Source organism: Lingula anatina, chromosome 2, assembly GCF_051362555.1.
Source record: "Lingula anatina isolate TDL-2025a chromosome 2, LinAna3.0, whole genome shotgun sequence".
NCBI lineage: Eukaryota > Metazoa > Brachiopoda > Lingulata > Lingulida > Lingulidae > Lingula > Lingula anatina.
The window spans coordinates 48,650,525-48,670,103 of NC_141768.1; the positions used below are offsets into that span (position 1 = coordinate 48,650,525).

At 35.2% G+C, this 19,579-nt stretch overlaps 1 long non-coding RNA gene across 2 annotated transcripts; it reads right to left on the reverse strand.

Annotated features, from left to right (window-relative positions):
- Window positions 1–145: 145 nt before the first annotated feature.
- On the reverse strand, window positions 146–18,301 carry LOC147763790 (uncharacterized). 2 transcript variants are annotated; one of them, XR_015332730.1, is made up of 5 exons: window positions 18,143–18,301; window positions 5,328–5,400; window positions 3,684–3,806; window positions 1,788–1,805; window positions 146–215 (listed from the first exon to the last, which is right to left on the reverse strand). It is a non-coding gene; the product is annotated as an uncharacterized LOC147763790 (long non-coding RNA). The 2 variants fall into 2 exon arrangements; XR_015332729.1 differs by lacking the exon at window positions 1,788–1,805.
- Window positions 18,302–19,579: the final 1,278 nt, after the last annotated feature.

Below are 19,579 nucleotides of genomic sequence, written 5' to 3' on the forward strand. Positions count from 1 at the left end.
ATAAATATACAGGAATGACAAATAAATAAATCTTCTGGAATATATTTTAAATAATGACCAACAAAACAGAATTAGCTTTCCTAATACCCTATTCCATCTTCCGAGTGTTAAAAAAATTTAAAAAAAGAGTATATATCATCACCTACCTACAGGCCTGTCTTCCTTGATGACCAGTATCGAGGGAGCAGTGAACTGAGGGGGGCTGTTTGTCTCCACTGGAATACATAGATACCACATATAATAAACAACAGTTCTATATAAAACAAAAATAACATGAAAGATAATTAATATTGCACTCTTGGTGGAATAATCATCTTATGAATTTTAATTTATAAATTAACCAATTATCAGGTGCTTTACAAGAAATACTTATTTAATGGACCAGGTGTTGTCCAAACTTGATTTGTCTACCTTAAACTTGTTTGAAAATGTCTAATAATAAATCATGTAAAAGACAGGGGTCCCACTCTACTACATATTGTATAAATTATTTTTCATGCTTATTTTCTTATACATCATATCACATTGGAACATCTCAAGGAAGGTAAAAAATTTAAAAGGATAAAATTTAAAAAAAAAATCATTTAAAATTATCAACAGCTATCTTTTGTCATGTACATGTAGTTGTCAACCAACTTTGATCAATCTTTATGCAGGTTCTAGTTGATGGCAAGGTATTTTTGGTAGAAAGCAATTTTGTCACTGCTACACATCTACAGGGTGCAGAGACATTGGTTATACACCAATATACATATATGATTTAAGCTTCTACAGCAAGAGAAAATCTCAAGCTCACAACAAAGTGAGTAAAATAAACAAAGGCAGGATATATATTTTATTTCTTTGTTTAAAGGACAACTCTGAAAATTAAACGTTATAATACTGTAGTAATACTTGAAGTGCATGAAGCTAGTATCAACAAGTAAGGCTGTGCTTTGTACTGTAGTAGACAGAAACCTGCATCAAACATGGTCAATAGTATTTTAAGAATTTTAACAATTATAGTCTTCACACAAGTAAATAGAAATAGAAGCTAGAATATCTCACAATGAAAATAAGAAGAACTTGGAAGTTTTAAAACAGATTCAGAGCAGACCCAGAGCCATTGTTAGTTGTGATGAAACTTCAGGCACCACGTAATAATACTCTAGTATCAGAATATCTAAGTCCCTGAGTATGAGAGAGTATTACCAGTAATATAGAACAAGACACAGTAATGTAAGAAATACAGAGTATTCAACCATTTTATATGTTATCCAGTGCTCTAGAAATTATATAAATATTGGTATTTTATTAAATTATCACTGACACAAATACTACTATTTCTATAACAGATTGGTTAAGTTTTAGTTCATGCTGTTTTCAGTGGTTTTCCTTGTACAAATGTGTCCAGAACATCTGACAAACATACACAGGCTAATTTATAGGACAAAACATTTTGTAATTTTTTATCTAATCCTAAAATATTCTACAAGTAACCTCTTAATATCATCTTTCTACAAGTAACCCATTCATAATCTATGTTCTACCATTATAAATTTTATGACAAGACACCGTTCTGTTTTACCAAAACTTTCTCTAAGTAATTAAATAACTTGTCTTGATAATTCACCCATATCAAAATTTTCACGACGGTTTATTCTATTACCAGTAGTTTAAAATACACCACAGAAAATATTACAGTGATAATGTAGAGATAAAGTGTGGAAGAATGCACAAACTGTGAGTTGTTAATAGAATTGGGGGGTTAGTTGGACTACGGCACATTCTGCCACGCTGGTACCTACCTCCAAACTGACCACACACTAGATTGGGAAGGAAAGGAAATAATAAGAACTAAACCAAAAAATAAAAGACCAAGTAACTCAATCATATCAGTTAAGCCAACTCATTGGTTTTCAATTATAATTATTGCCAATATAATGAAAAAAATGTAAAAAAAAAAAAAAGATTCTGGTACTGTCATAATTTGTGAGAAAATTAAAGATTAAGTTGAGGGTTTTTTTTTAAATTGATATTCAAATATTTCTAGCCAATGAGCTGACCTGAAACAACATGTATAAGAGGATATTCTCAGAGACTGTGGAAACACAATATGCTTCATATGTATCTAGATCTATTTTCTGTACTGGAATCACATTTAATTTCTCTTTTTGATTTATTAACTGTAAAATGAAAATGTTAACATTCTGTGTAATTTCTTTGATAATAAAATCACTCTTCACTGAAATCGGTCAATGTTGGTATTTTCCAAATGTTGCTTTTTGATGAATTCCGAGTATAAAAGCCACAAAGTGATATCTGCTGACAATATCCTATGTAAAAGCTATGGAGAGCAAACAAGTATGGCTTCCTACATCTGTAGGAAAACACTCTGGTTTATTCACTCTTACTGAGAAAAATTGAAAGAATACAAATAAACAGCTTTAAAATACCAACAGTGAAATCAAAACATTCCTTAAAATCTTGCTAATGAAATAATTTTGTTAAATGAACAAAAATGTTCATTACTGGTAGCTTGGTAGTTGGATCATATACTAGTATGATTATTATAAAACAAGCCAAAATGTTTGTTTGGAACGTCCATGTTGGGCATAAGCTAATGGTATGAAAATATTCCTGTTTGTGTTTTATAATTATCACATAAATAATGCCCTGCTGACAAAAAAAAAAAAAAAAAAAAAAAAATTTTTAATAAAAAAATAAATAAAAATTCATACATTAAATAGGTTTTTTATTGTCTCTAATGAAAATTTAGCCAATAAAATAAGTTTGTTTCTAGAGAAAATAAGTTTGATTGGAAAAAGCTTGATCCATTAGAAATAATTTGCCTCATTTACCAAAAACTATGCTTCTCTATTCAATATTAGGTGATCAGTCAATATTTGTAAATGAGAGTATAACGATGCAGCTATACATATTGACATGTAGGTATATTTAGTATATGGGTACATCTATACAATTATATAGATATGTGGGTTTGGGCAAGCTGGCACTGATCAGTATTGCCCTCATTACTTCACCATAGCATTTTAATGTCATGGTTGTAACAATTAAAGCACTCCTACAGAACCAGGCTAAAGCAGTTCATAGGAAAAAGAAAATTTTCAAAACCATAGCATCATATTAAGCATCTGTTGAATGGCGTTTGGTGAATTATTCAGCTAGCATTTTATTGTCTTTCAATTGTTTTTGTACCTGCAAAAACATAGATATTGTGCTTATCATACAAAGAAAAACAATCAGAATTTCCCCTTTAATGCAGTATTTTATCAGGCACCTGATTAGCAAAAGGTCAGAACTTGTGTGAATCTGGTACAAAGTATTGTGTTTCTTGTTCAACCATGTATCATATCAGACAAAACTGACAAAAACTGACCCTGTGCTGATGTTTTCATGGACTGGAACTGATCACACTAAACCAATGCCTCCGATTGTTCCTATTACCCATTCAACCTAAATACCCTTTGCAAAATAAAACTTCCATAAAATAACAGGCGGGATATTTGATTTTATTTAGAAAGTCAAACAAACAGAGAGGGTTCTTTTATGCCAGTGGCCCAGGAGTAAGAGCAAACATGACACTTGAACCTCTTTTTACCTCAGTCAACATGGTCGATGCAGTTGAAGGGAAACTCAAACACAAAATGTCAGCCTCACGCTGTATTGAGCAAGCTACTTACCTGCCACTAAGGCTGACGCCAAAATAAATGCGAAAATGTGAATTCTGGTTTCCATGGTATCCAGAAACGATCGCTGCTAATCTACATTACAACAGGAAGTTAAAGCTGCTATTACTGCACCATCTGAAATAAATAAAAGATTCTCAGAACATATTCAATGGCATATGTTACACATAAAACATGATAATTTTTAAGTTTCCATTATTGATTAGTTTCTGCAGGTGAGAAATTAGCAGCTATTGATTACTTCCACTTTTCAACACAGGTGTGTGACTTGATTAATTTTCTTTGTGCTTTCTTCGAGAGGTCAGGTCAATAGAAAAAAGTCAAGTGGCAGCCAGGAATCAGGCTCTCAAAGGCACATTATGACCTCTCTCTCTCTCTCCATTTCCTTTCTCTCTCTCTCTCTCCCTCTCTCTCTCAATCTCTATCTCCATTTTTTTCTCTCTCTCTCTCCCTCCCTCTCTCTCTCTCTCCATTTCCTTTCTCTCTCTCTTTCCATTTCCTTTCTCTCTCTCTCACCATTTCCTCTCTCTCTCTCTCTTACCATTTCCTCTCTCTCTCTCTCTCTCTCTCTCTCTCTCACACACCATTTCCTCTCTCTCTCTCTTACCATTTCCTCTCTCTCTCTCTCTCTCTCACCATTTCCTCTCTCTCTCTCTCTCTCTCTCTCTCTCTCACCATTTCCTCTCTCTCTCTCTCTCTTACCATTTCCTCTCTCTCTCTCTCTCTCCCTCTCTCTCTCACCATTTCCTCTCTCTCTCTCTCTCTCTCTCTCTCTCACACACCATTTCCTCTCTCTCTCTCTCCCTCTCTCTCTCACCATTTCCTCTCTCTCTCTCTCTCTCTCACACCATTTCCTCTCTCTCTCTCTCCCTCTCTCTCTCACCATTTCCTCTCTCTCTCTCTCTCTCTCTCTCTCTCTCTCTCTCTCTCTCTCTCACCATTTCCTCTCTCTCTCTCTCTCTCTCTCTCTCTCCCTCTCTCTCTCACACCATTTCCTCTCTCTCTCTCTCTCTCTCTCTCTCTCTCTCACACCATTTCCTCTCTCTCTCTCTCCCTCTCTCTCTCACCATTTCCTCTCTCTCTCTCTCTCTCTCTCTCTCTCTCTCTCTCTCTCTCTCTCTCTCACCATTTCCTCTCTCTCTCTCTCTCTCTCTCTCTCTCTCACACCATTTCCTCTCTCTCTCTCTCTCTCTCTCTCAAGAAAAAAGTCAGATGGCATAACCGGAACACAATGCATCCCATTAAGAATGGACAGTCTTTATTCTCTTAAACTTAAATAAAATATAATTTATAAATGCATTTAAATTTTGTTAAAATATAATTGGGTTTGACAGCTAGAAGAAAAAGATAATTCAATTTAAATCATCAGAACTAATCGTACCAGCTAGTGTAGCTTTGTACCTTATCTTTGAAGGGTACTGAAGATTTATATATTTTTTGTGTGCAACTTAACAAAAAAAATGCACTGCATCAGAGCCACTTATCTGTCTTAGTATGCCAAAGATATTAACATGAACTTTTTATTGGTCCCACCTTGACCATAAAATGCTTATCTTTTAATGCACACCTGCATGTTGCAGACGACACATATCAAATTTAATTTCTGCCTTTCAACCACCTCTAAATAACCAAATGTACCTGGCTTTTTTTTCCTTTGAACTTCTTTCACAGAACTAGCCTCAATACCAGGGTCACTAGCAGAGCCTTAGACCTGGAAAATACAAGATGAAAAACAAACAATTTAATGTCATGTGATACAGCAACAAGTTTGTATGGCAAACATGGCTGATAAGGCAAGTTTATTAAGCATATAATTTAATATGAAAAGATGTAAATATGTTCAGGTGACTTGTTGTTGATTTACCACCTTTTAAAAAGCGATATAAAAGTATTAAGTGCCTGTAATTTTTTTCTTCACAAGCATATTATACTATACTATCATTGGTTTGGTATATATTCTTTTCTTAATGCATTAAGCCAATTAGCTATTCATTCACTAATTCATCCACCAATTGTAAAATAATAATAATAATAAATGCTTTTCGTTTCTTTAGCCAATGCAAATTATAATAAATATGGTGAAATTTCTACATGCTAGTGTGAGGCTTGCCATAGAAACCTATCCATAGATTCTGTCTGTCTTTTCAGCTCATCCAACCACATGTAATTTACATATCCTGAGTAATGCATTCTGCCTTTCACATTAGAATACACGCCATCATAAATAATCAAATGAACTGTCTATATACTCCTTCACCTGACCTGATATCATCAAGTTTTGTTCTGATGTCTGAGTTGATCATCAAGGGATATATAATATACATGTAACATATCTGCAGTACAGGTTAATCAGCCTTGCCACATGTCCTCCAGGATTGGTGGCCCATCTAACAGAAAAACACCCATTCAGAAAGTAATTTCCTAGATGAACTTCTTGTAACTATCAACATTAGCTGTAAAAACTGTCTAAATCTTTGAAAACAGCAGCAATTCTCCTCTGTAGGTATGACAAACAAGATACATTATCTATTTCATATTCTCCTCATGTCTCTGCATTACTGCCATAAACCCTGGCATTATCTGATAATGTGGCCTATGTCTTTGCTGCTGCTGCTGCCTTCACCACGGTCCAACGCTATTGATGCACTCTACCTGTATCTGGGTGGATATCTTCCATTACCCACTCCTATCTCATCATCCATGTTGCTTCAGTAAATAACAAGAGGAGGCGTTGACACTGATGTATGACATCAACTGGAAACCACACAACAATGTCACACTCACGGCTGATGATGATATTAACACGTGCTTTCTGGACCCAATTAATCAAAATTTGATATGCAAACTATAAAATTAGAAAAGTGTCATCGCATTCCAGGACAATACACATACTAGTAATGAGAAGTGTCCATTTCTGTGCCGTTTTTTTCTTCTTATGTTTCTGAGATGTATGTTTCAACAGCAGAAATATTTAATACATAAGAGCAAAAGTGTGCCCTACGTGAGGCTGTCTAGAGGAGATTTTTTAAGCAGTCCCCTTACACCATTTAGAAGAACATTTGACAAAAGTCATCAAATTCTTTCACCATTTATTTCTGCGTAGGTCAAAAGTCAGACAAAGAGACCATCAATTCACATGGCACTGCACAACAATGTAAATACACTCTAATAGAACTTATATCAACTGTAATAATCTCGATTTCAATTTTCTCAAAGCACAAATTAATCACACAACAATTCCCTGGAAATCACCATGTCCCAAAAGAATCATTAACGTTGTATTACCCAGTAAAAGTAGAAGCCATCAGAATCGACCTGGCCATAAACAATGACATTTGAACTCAGAAGTGAGACAATGGAACTAAAACCATACATCAACTTTAAATACCCCTCTATTAAAGGTGTTGATATGGACTGGCAGACATCACTAAGTGAATCTTAACACTCCAGTTTTGTCAGGTAACATAAATATCATCACTTAAAAGTGTCAGGATAATCACTAGGTTGTTATCTCTGATCAGATGGATACAGTGGGACCATCACAAACCGTGACGCTGTCTTCATAAAGTCTCTGGCCCGGTTAAGTACTGGGTCAGTGGAAATATGGTTCATATTCATGTGACAACTATAACACTGCATCCATACAATGAAACACAATTCAATGCAATAGCTTTCTACTAGGAGTAACAGATGCTCGTATCAGGCATCTTATCTCCTGTTTGTAAGTCTTTTTTCCATTCCCCACCTTAAATAATTTATCTCCTACTCTGCCGTCCTCAGTGAAACCAGCTGTCAAAAACTGACACACCAGAGCACTTAGCGCTGACATGATCCCTGATTTTCTATCACTTTGACATATGTATACAATATAATAAACACATTTTAGAAAGGAAATCAATAATAAATTTCTCTCAAACCTACATGTGCATAAAAAATCTGTCTTCAATCACTTTACATTAGGAGTCTATTCTATATCAAAACTCACCTTAAACAATAATATGTATATATGTATCACTGCTCTCTTGAAGCACTTTGAAGACAATATCGCCTGATTAAATCACATAATACAATTCACTTTTAACATCCACGATAACAAACCATATGTATGTATTATAAAAGGAAATCTATTGACCCCAGCAATGTTCCCACAATCCTGATCCTAGCAGTGCCTTGTCATTATTCAAACTTCCAAGCACATGCAATACTAACACATGATCTCCTGTGTAAATGCTGATGAAAGAAAATCAACGCCAAAGGTTTGCTATATCTACATTTGTTGTGTGCCATTGCTGATGATTTAAAAGGGTGTAAACTCACAAGGACCTGTTGAGTTTGAATTCCCAAATATATGGGAAGAGGAAAATAAATAAGAAAAGTGTTTTTTTTTTCAAAAATATTTTCACTTCAGCATCTTATCTAAAAACTTTCTTCCAATTTGTACAATGTTTTATACAATATTCGAACCACTTTCCAAGATAATTTGTTCAGATTTTTCTGCTTGTTCACAAAAAATTGACTTTAGATTTGATGGCAAAGGAAGCATTTTCCCAGTCAAAATGAGTTAATTTTTATGTTGCCTATATGCATTTTATGACTTCCTAATGCCAAATTTTTATATACATGTATAGAGTTGCACTGGTAAAAAAAATAAAACATCAAATTTGAGGTCATGCATGCCAAATGAAAATGGTCGGATACAACAATGAAGTTTCATTCAGGAAAACAATCTAGAAGAAATAATTCTTTTGATGCTGTGTTTTGAATGAATGAGAAGGGTGACTAACACCAGAGGTAGAGAGACATTTGGAAACTTCAGTGAAGTATTCTGTACCAGTAAGTTGTTGCCTTAATTACGTGACTTTTATTTTATTTATATGAACTTCCCGTTGTAAGAAACAAAAAAAAAATCATTCTATTTGATGTATTGCAGAGTACTAGTAGATACCTGTACCAGAAATTCATACCAAATACAAATCCCACACAGCATTATAAAATATAATAATACAAAAATATATATTCATATAAATGTGTACCAAAACTGCATTTAAACAGACTAACTGGTGCAATATGTCCTAAAATATAAAGATATATGGGTGTCTTCATGCTACTTTTATATATTATGGGTAGTTTTCTAACCATAAAAGGTCCAATGTGTACATATCATTCCTATCACAGATCCATTAGAACTTGACAAAAAGATGATTCATCAAATATCTGATTGTGTATGAGAATATATGCTAATGTGAATTATGCTGTATAAATCCATTTCACCAGGATATCCATATAATTACACAGAGAGATGTGTAAAAATCAGATTATATACATGTGTCAGCCATTCAATTCTCCTTGCACTTAATCAGGACACAATATAGGCATCAGTTTTAAATGAGAGTTAGAGACCCTACCCCCTCTTTCTCCCCCACCCCCCAAAGCCATTTTTATCATGTGGCAGACCTCCCAATGAAGTACCAATTAAAAATGATCATCACCACTCCATTGCCATCTTTAGTAACTACTATTACACACAAGTGACTACATACCTTTTTCATACCAAACTTTTCACAGAGAGAGAGCACCTGTATGTCTTTTATGGAGACACTATGCAACAGGTGCCCCTCCCTTTTTTCATCAAAACAAAATTAAGATCACAACAAATAATCTGACATTGAAGCAAAAAAAAAAAAAAAAAAACCAACTTCCAATTTGAAATCATCCACCCAATTCACTTCTAGTATTACAACAGGATCAAATCTCCATATAATTCACTGATAACATTATAACACATTATAAATTATTTAAATAAGCAAACCACTTACAGACAAATGTACACTGAGGACCCTAAATAAATCATTGTAATTTCACTGATTTATTTAACTGCCATACTAGCTACTTTATATTTAATGCAAGTAGACACCACTCATAATTTATTATTGTTAGAAGCCAGACTGCTGTTTACTTGGGAGATTTGTATTTGTGATTTGCTCAAATACTGCATGAAAGACAACCCACATATTTACAAATAAAACCTCAGTTAAATTAACTTTACAAGGCTTTCATTGCAGCACATCTTACTTTCTGATTAACTCCACAACACAACAGGTAATTCTTGCACAAAGCTCTCCTCTCTGAGGTAGAAAGACCTTCCTTGCACAGACTGCTCCCCAGGTATTACCCAACTGTACTGTACCTCCCAATGAAAGGTACGGCTTCAGTACTCCCTCTGGCTTGCTAGGGGCAGCTATTGATCACCTGTAGTAATCTCCACTACTATATATCTTACATGTATATACTGCTGAACAAGTCAGACCAGCCTCATCTCTCTACCCAGTCCAATCAATACTATAGCCAGTAGTTGTAATTGTTTCTGAGCAGCAAGACTTCTCCTGCTCTCTTGGGTACCGGAATTGAACTTTCTGAAGATCCTGTCCATTAAAAAAGACCTTACTTAGAGTTTTTTCACCTTTTCCTGACAAGCCTCAATATCTCTTCTTAAGATTTCATTACTCTTCCAAGACTAAAATCAGTCTAAAGGCAGAGTGTTTTCAGTTCATTTACAGAAACAAAAGACTCATACATATATATATATAATATATAGCATATGATCAGAACACCAATGGCTTACAGTCTATTAGGCCCCAGTTAAACAAAGATCTTCATACAGTGCTTTTACGACCACAGCCTGCAGCAAGTTTTTAAAACTGTATTTGTCAAGGCTACGCCATGTGTACCGTTATTTCCCTTGCTACTCAGAGCTGACGCAGGTGCAAAGCACTCTAAAGATTGCTAACCACATAAAACTCCACCCCCTGGCATTATATGATAATTATCAAAGGTGAGTAAATGTCACTTAAAATAATGGAAATATGCCATGGTTGCAACTCTATAAATCAAATTTATAAGTAAATCAAAGTCAGTTGTTAAGTGAATAATTTTGTTTCATTTAGAACAGAACGTGGTTAAATCTAGTTTTAAGTGGCTGAGTTTGTATATCATGCTTTTGTTAAGACCTTTATCACCTTGATTACTTCCTTTCTAAATAAAAAGAAGGTCATGATGTGACTCATTTTATCTAATGGAAAATAAAAAGATGAGAACAATCACCAGTGGAGACAGTTTTAAAATTTGAAGATAATAAAAAAGATATTACTTACAAAAACCAAGGATGAAAAGGCAGTTCTTGTTTACATCTCATGTTCTTTTGTTATATTGATAGATAGATTTATTTCCATAATACACAAAATATGCATAAAAATATATGGACAAAACAGAAGGAATGTATATGGACTTAACCAGAAAAACAAACATCTATTATGCAGCCTTTTTTTAATTCTGCTTCTTCACAAACCTTTTGTATACACTTCCAGATGTCTTGCAGGTAAGGACTAATAAAAAAATTTACAAGGTTTCTAAAGTCTACTTGTGGAAATTGGTTTCTATTTGCAGCTGTTTTTGTGCAGAAACAAACTTATTACTAAGTTAGTTGGTTTCATTTTGCAATCGTGATAGCCAGAAAAACATGCTTATCAATTTTGAAGAATTTTATCATTCTAGTAATAAAATAGGTGGTACTTACAGTTTGCTATATGCCCCAGAGTTTCTGTCATGCAGATATATAAAACAACCAAGTCATTAACGTTAACAGATCAAAAAATTATACTCCCATAACGTGCTACAGCGCATGCAATAATCACATGACAACATGCACTGCTGTGTTAACTTTGCTTTTCGTTCATCTTCCTTGTACTAGTGGGGCTGTCACTTACGTCAGATTAGATGTAATAAACGAAGCATACCCAAGCAACTAAGGCAGATAAGAAGCCTTCTTGAAAGTCTTATCAAAAGTTTTGCCCTGATTACACTGAAGTTGCAAACAAGGCTGCATGTCTATCCTAGGTGGAGGAAATAACAGATAAGCTACGCAAACAATTTTTTTCTTGCGAAAGACACTCTGGTGGAGAAATACCTGACGACAGTACAAGACTGATCCCTGTATTGTATCTATTATTTACCTGGCTAATTACAAGCACCCTCTAAACTAAGAACTAAGGCAACTTCACAGCTTAGCCAGGTAATTAAGTGTTCCACTAGAACATTTCCCTGTGGGCCCTTATTGAACATGCCCCTGGTATTGATTGATTTGTTGACTATGTTTATCTACTGATTAAATAAAACCTGCCGCCTATTTACTTAGCCATTATTTGGATAGCCTCAATGTTTCCTTGTTCTTTCAAATATTTGGGACAGACTAAGTATACAAAGCTTGGACAATGAGAAGTTTGAGAATGTCGCCACTCACAAAGAGGGCTAACTCTACTTTCCTATTGTTCATGTGTTATTAAATCTCCATGTATGTATACACATATACAAACTATAAAGATCTTACCAGAACAGTGCTTACAACTGGTCAGCCTTGGGACTGCCCATTTTTCCTTTCACTGTTGATTGATCCAAGCTTCATGTGAAAGTGACCGGCCTTGTCCAGACTGTTATTCCAAACTTCAGAGCCAGTGAAACCCCTCCGGTCTCTTACACAATTACCTCTTTCTAAATTAGATTCATGTGTGTAACTCAATCTTGGATCTCATTTCTCCATCATTACTTATGTAAATTAATTTAGTGACACCTCCCTAAACAACAGGTGCTATGTGTGGGAGAGATTAACTTCAATCTAACAACTTCCACAGAGCCCCACTGGGTGGTGAACACACTGGGATACATTGCCACTTACTGTCCATTGTTGGACAACAGTTATAACTCTCCCTACAGGGTATCTCCATTAAGTTTTATCCAAGACATGTGCCTATCACATTTACCTGCCTCTTCATATATAAGATTATTGGACCAAGCAGAGAGAACAGGGTGATAGAAGACAGACAGCAGTTTCTCAGTGATAAATCAATCTTGGAACCAATTAGTACAAATAATTCATGGGATTGATCTTATATTAAGCTGCGCCCATCTGTCACTGGTCACCACTGTGACAGGCAGAACTGTATACACACTGTACATGTACATATACTGTTCTACTTGGAAGTCCTTCCACTACTAAAGCATACACACCAAGACTTTGTAGTACAACTTACTGACATAATGAGTATTACGTCACTGGTGTAGTCAATATGCTGCAGATATTGAATCCAAAAGACTGTAATTAATTAAGAGGAGTCATATTGCTGGTTATTTGGGGAAATTACGTGTACAAAACAATTAATGACGGCTGCTTGTTGAACTATAAAATAGGACAAAAGAAGAGTTGACATTCAATTAACAATTGACAGGTAACCAGGCCTTTCAGCTGCCCATACAAACTTAAAACAAAAATTACTCCCATTTTATGCTGGGGTTTCTATTTTATACATGTACTGTATATATACAGTAATGCTATAGAAAGGCTTAAAAGATCTCATGTTAAATACACTGTCATTATAAATTTATGCATTCAACTTGATGCTGCATGTGAACTTTAAATATCTGTGTTAACTGTGCTAAAGTGAACCAAACTATGACTAATTGAAAAATCTGCATGCTACAATACACCTGAAGTCAACAAATTTGTTTAAAATGAAAATGTAATAAATGCTTGCAAATCATACCTATGAGAACATATCTACATTATAACAACTGGTTACTTGGGCTAAAAAGGAAAGCTGTTTTTTTCTTTAAAATAAATATGTAATTTTAGCTCTGAGTCAGTTTCATTTATCTTACAAATGTAACAGACCGATAGCTCGGGTTGATGTTTCTTTATTGTTATTGTACAAATATCTGCAAATATCTCCAAATATCTCCAAATATCTGCAAGAGCAATATAAACAAATTAATTTTAAACAATTACATATACAAAATTTACACTGACGAAAGACAAAACAAAGAAATAAAAATATAACAATGCCAAAAACACCATAAAAAATAAATATATCAATTTAGAAATGTATGAATTTAAACTATGGATTGGTCCTTTATTAAATATAGTTAAACTTACCTGCAAGCTCACTGGAATACCTATTTCAGTTATTCAACCTGCATCTCCGTCCGACTCTCAGGTGGAAATCAAATTTTATGGGGCGCGGTCTTTCAACCCTTGACCTCCACGTACACATACGAACATACACGATACACACCGAACACAATCATAGCTAACACAACAAACACAGCAAACCTTACATTCTCCCCTCCCCCCGAAATGGGTTCCACACCATTAAAAACAACAACAACAACATCAATCTTTGATTTATATTTATTATGCCATATATTTTTATTTACAATATCCAATCTTTGTTAGTCGTCCATTCCGGCCTGTTCCTACTTCTTGTGGGTCGTACTTCTGAAAGTTCTTCATTCTGTTTTTCTTCATATTCCTGTTTCATTTCATAGATAGGAAGTAACATGTTTCGATGTAGTGTCTTTGATTTTCCTGCACCATCTTCTCTTTTCACTACTTACACTGGAATACCATCATTCGGCTGATCTACCATCACAAACACTTCACTCTGCCATCTATCAGCAATCTTGTGTTTAGCATCGAATGCGACATTCCGAACCAAACCAAGGTGATATAAAACATCAGACGCAGGACCTTTGAGTGACCTTCTGATCGCATGTAATAAAACGGCATCGGAATAAATACCGCCACATCGAAGAGCTTTGACTTCAAACAACCACTGCTTAAATGGAATACCAGATGGAATTTTAAAGTCTTTCAATTCAGAGTCTGTAATTTGTTCAGGCAGTCCAGTAATGACAATGCTTCTTGACCTTAATAAAGACGATGGGTAGGCCATTCTCAAAAACGTTTATGCCTGATGCTAGCTAATATATATACATCACATTCATTCATGAATAATAACAACACAATAGTAAAAAATGTTTATTTATTCATTGTCAAGTACATATCAATAACATCAATTCACAGTCATGATTTCACACCATCATATCAATATCAACACAACATATTCATAATCAGTTGAAAACACATTCTTTCACACCATCATATCAATATCAACACAACATATTCATAATCAGTTGAAAACACATTCAAAACTCACACATCGGGAGAAATGTAGGCCCCCTTTCCCCCAGGCAAGAAAAAAATCCCTAAATAAATATCACTTACCTGAGAGAAACTGCTGGATATATAGGACCATAAGACTCTGTGTTTTATATAGACCTAGTTCACTAATTAGGACCAATCCACTAGTCTGAGATATCGCCAACTATGATCTAAAATTGGTGTTTTTAGAACTGTCTGCAAAAAAAATAAGAAAATTAGTCGAACTACTGTAAAGAATCAAATTGATAAGAAAAAATAAATAAATTATTTGGTATTCATTACTTTAAAGAACTCCTACTAAGCCTGGTAATCAACAAACCAACGTGTTAGATGAAAATAAAAATTCTACCAACGTTCTGTTTGTATTATACCTAGCCTCAAATATACAAATTACTGATGAAAAAAATATGTACAGGTATTAAATTAGTTAATCAAAAGTCTTTATATGAACAAATCCAATAGTCAATGTGAATAGTAGTCCAATTTTATGCAACAGTGCAATCAGAAAAGTTCAATATCAATGTCTGAATATCGGCAAAAAAAAATATTAAAGTCCACAGTCAAATGAAATATATACAGCCTAGGCAAAATATGTACACTGCAGTCAATGTAAAGTTCGACAATTACGCCAAACCAAGCAACCAAATCCTCGACTGTCAACTCGTAGCTGTCCACGTAGACCTATGCAAATCGGGCACAGTCACAAACGCACAGCATTAGATCGACGACAACTCGTCCATGGCCATCACCACATCATCTGAATATACTGATCGGTGTTTTACCGGACAGCAAGAAAAACAATCCCTCTTCACTGGACCGTGTTCTACGGGGCAGCGGGCATCCTTGGCGGAGAGAAAGAAAGTATCCCTCTTCTCTGGACCGTGTTATACGGGGCAGCGGGGATCCTTGGCGGAGATAAAGACAGTATCCCTCTTCTCTGGACCGTATTATACGGGGCAGTGGGGACCCTTGGAGGAAATCTCTCTTAACAGGCCGTGACTCTTGCAGATATCGATTTGTACTCAAGTCCCTGTTCGGGCGCCAAATGTAACAGACCGATAGCTCGGGTTGATGTTTCTTTATTGTTATTGTACAAATATCTGCAAATATCTCCAAATATCTCCAAATATCTGCAAGAGCAATATAAACAAATTAATTTTAAACAATTACATATACAAAATTTACACTGACGAAAGACAAAACAAAGAAATAAAAATATAACAATGCCAAAAACACCATAAAAAATAAATATATCAATTTAGAAATGTATGAATTTAAACTATGGATTGGTCCTTTATTAAATATAGTTAAACTTACCTGCAAGCTCACTGGAATACCTATTTCAGTTATTCAACCTGCATCTCCGTCCGACTCTCAGGTGGAAATCAAATTTTATGGGGCGCGGTCTTTCAACCCTTGACCTCCACGTACACATACGAACATACACGATACACACCGAACACAATCATAGCTAACACAACAAACACAGCAAACCTTACACAAAGATAAGGTTTCTGGCTTACATAAAATCTATTTTAATAATAATAGAGTTAAAAATGACATACTGGTAAATGGTTAATATAAGCAGAAATGACAACCAAGAGAGATGCCCACCCTTTCTTTTACCACAAAATGTACATTTCCCACATCAGTGTGGTTTCCATACAGATCCATAGCATAAATTACCTAATATGTTATTCATTTTTATACATACTTTGTCTTCTTCAAATGCTTTATTTGGTAAGGCACATGTAAAAGGTCAGTGAGAGGTTGGAATGTGATCTGTCCCCTAACCTAATACCCAGCCCCCCACACCCTAGGGCAACCACACGGATGACCAAAAATCCTTGACAGAAGAGATAACACCTGGTACAGGCTATTTTTGGGTCCTTCCTTTTAAATTGTTTATATATATGTACAAGCTATAAGTTATAATAACTGAATTGATCTGTCTTGTCACAGGTAGAGATCAGTAAAATGCTGTCATGTATTGTCATATAACAGTCTAGATCATGCTATCATGCTAATCTACATATGATACACTCATGGATGTAACAGTGAATGCACAGCTGCCTGCTAGATGACTAAGATTTATATGCTTACCAGTAAATTAATATAAATATAGGTATATAGATGAATGGTAAGGGGAGACTGTTATTTCCAAGTAAAACAGCTTATTTTAACAGTAAGCTATATTTCAATAACATAAAAAACAAATATAATATGACACCGTATGGATCTCTAACCCTTATACATTTTTATTGTGTGAACTTTGAGAAGAGGTTCATATATATGTACATGTATTTGTATGTACTAGTATGTGGACTACCCAAGGCAAAACAGATACATTTTCTAACTGCAGTATCCTTAAACAATTTCTAAAACTTTGTGTCTTGTTCATTTATACCCCTGGGCTAGCAAAATTAAGCAAGTTAAGAAGATTAACTGCTCTCTATTCCCTAAACTCTTTTCTGCCACAACCCTCATAATTTCTTTTATGTAATCCCCCCACCCCAATACTGTCAATGGCATCAACAACACCCTAGGGTTTCTACAGGTTGTTGACAGTGTCACCAACCCTCCAGTCGAAAAGAAAAAGAAAAAATAATTTTTATGCAGCACCTCAAAACTTTACAATGAAAAATTTACATGTCCAACATTAAGACAGCTTTAATTTTGTTTTAACTACATCATGGTTTTTAATAAAACACAGAAAGCACTTGGTGAGCTATTTTCTGTTTCCTGGTTTAATATTAATGAAGAACTCAATCCTAAAATCAATAAATGAGATGGAAATAGAGGATCTAGCTATATGGATTATGTATAACTGACATCAGATGCAGGTAGAGTATTGTCATATTAACCTGTCTCTTGTAGAAGCAGGTACTTTGATAAAACTACAATCTTTATGATCATGTTGACTGCCACTGAGTTTTTCGTGGAAGCGGGATCACTGATCACACCCATCTTGTTAATAAGTGACTACTATAGATGACAGATCAATATGTTATTGACTGGATATGGGCAGGTCACATTCCACCCTGGTTTTATCTCATGTCATGTGTCTCCAGCTACACGTTACCTTTGCCTTACATGAGCGCAGGCATCATGTCATATGCAGCCCAGCTTGACAAGTTCATAACCAAAGTCCTGTCGCGGCAGATGTAGCCAGACTTGACTATAAATGCATGTGCTCATGCAGCAACAATAGGACTGAGACACCTGCTTTGTCTTTCAAATCCCATCTGTCACATTAACTGGTTTACCTGAGTACGTAGCTGCCACTATACTGTTAGCAGGAACTTGATTTAACTAAGGTTTCTTCAGTCGTTAACCCTACGGATAAACTTGACTATTTAATTCACGTTTTAATTCAACGTAAACTTTACAGTGGGTATCTTACCTGTTGATAATTCTAAGTATGTATCCAGCTACTGTATTTCACTGTTTTTGGTGGTGAAAACTGCGTGTGACATGAAGGCAATGACGAGCTCAGCTGCTGGCCGCCTTTCGTTTATCGATTATTGTTGACATATGATTCAACCGATACAGGTGCTCCAAGACAAGCCGATCGAGTTTTATGTAAATAATATAATTGCATTTATGAATTGATTTAGTTATTTATTTTATAATGAAATGAATTGTACAAAATTTGATGTTTTTGTTTGGTGCTTTGGTCAAATCGTACAAGAGTAAAGCAGAATTTTCATTTTCTGGTGAAAAGAGTAAAAACTGGCATCGGTATTTTGATCCAGCCGTCGCCTACGTGTGTGCGGTCAAGCTTTGCAAATCTCTGGCGCCCTTTTTTTCTAACAGGAGAAATTTAATATTAAAATACAATTATATCCATTATATGAACAAAGCGTCTTTAGTAATATAGACAAATTGTCATTTATATTACAAGTAAATGAGATATTTTATCATAAATGTACAATAAACTGACATCACGCCTTCTTTAAATAATCCTGGATCCGTCCCTGATTATTATTATTATTATTATTATTATTATTATTATTATTATTATTGTAGTTGTTGTAATATGCTGGGCCTATTCTGTTAAACAAATGCATAGGCCCTATATTTCGCATTTTGACTGATAAAAATCAAAATTAAGTCAGCTTTTCAGGAAAATTTCCTGACACCAGGTTAGGGCCTACAGAAATAATTATGATAAAAAAATAGGCCTACTATGAAACGGCATTGAAAGATCTCCAGGTGAGGGAGCTCTGATCTGTTGAAATGTATAACCTAAAGAGAGTTTTCACCCCAAAATTGCTGCTGTAACGCCATCAGCTCGAGTAAATGTGTTCCCCTGATCAAGGAGTATAACAGTCTGTTATAACTCCTTGCCCTGATGTACTTTTGATGTGAGAGCATTACCTCATAACATGATGTGTTAATTCCGCAATTATCTAAGCAGATAAGGGAAAATCTTAATGATCCCCTTTTATAGCAGCCTAAGAAATGAGTGGTTATTACCATGTGTAAAATTCTGACAACTGGATATTATAACCCCGAATATAAGATTGGGTTATTAAAATAGGGGCGAATCCAGGATGATGTGATGGGGGGAAGGGGGGTCCGCGGATGCGAAGCCGACCCCCCCCCCCCCCTCTCCGCTGCCCCCGCTGAAAGGCCCCAAAAATTGGTATTTTAGAGGACAAACGGTGCCATTTGGTAAGTTTTAAAACTATGATTCAGCTAGTCAAAATTTTAATTTCAAGAGGGGACCAGAAATCGAAGGGGGGGGGGGGGCAGGACCCCCTGACCCCCTTCCCTCTAAATCCGCCTCTGTAAAACAACGGATTAGCATCCATAAATATCAGAATCAGAAGTTTAT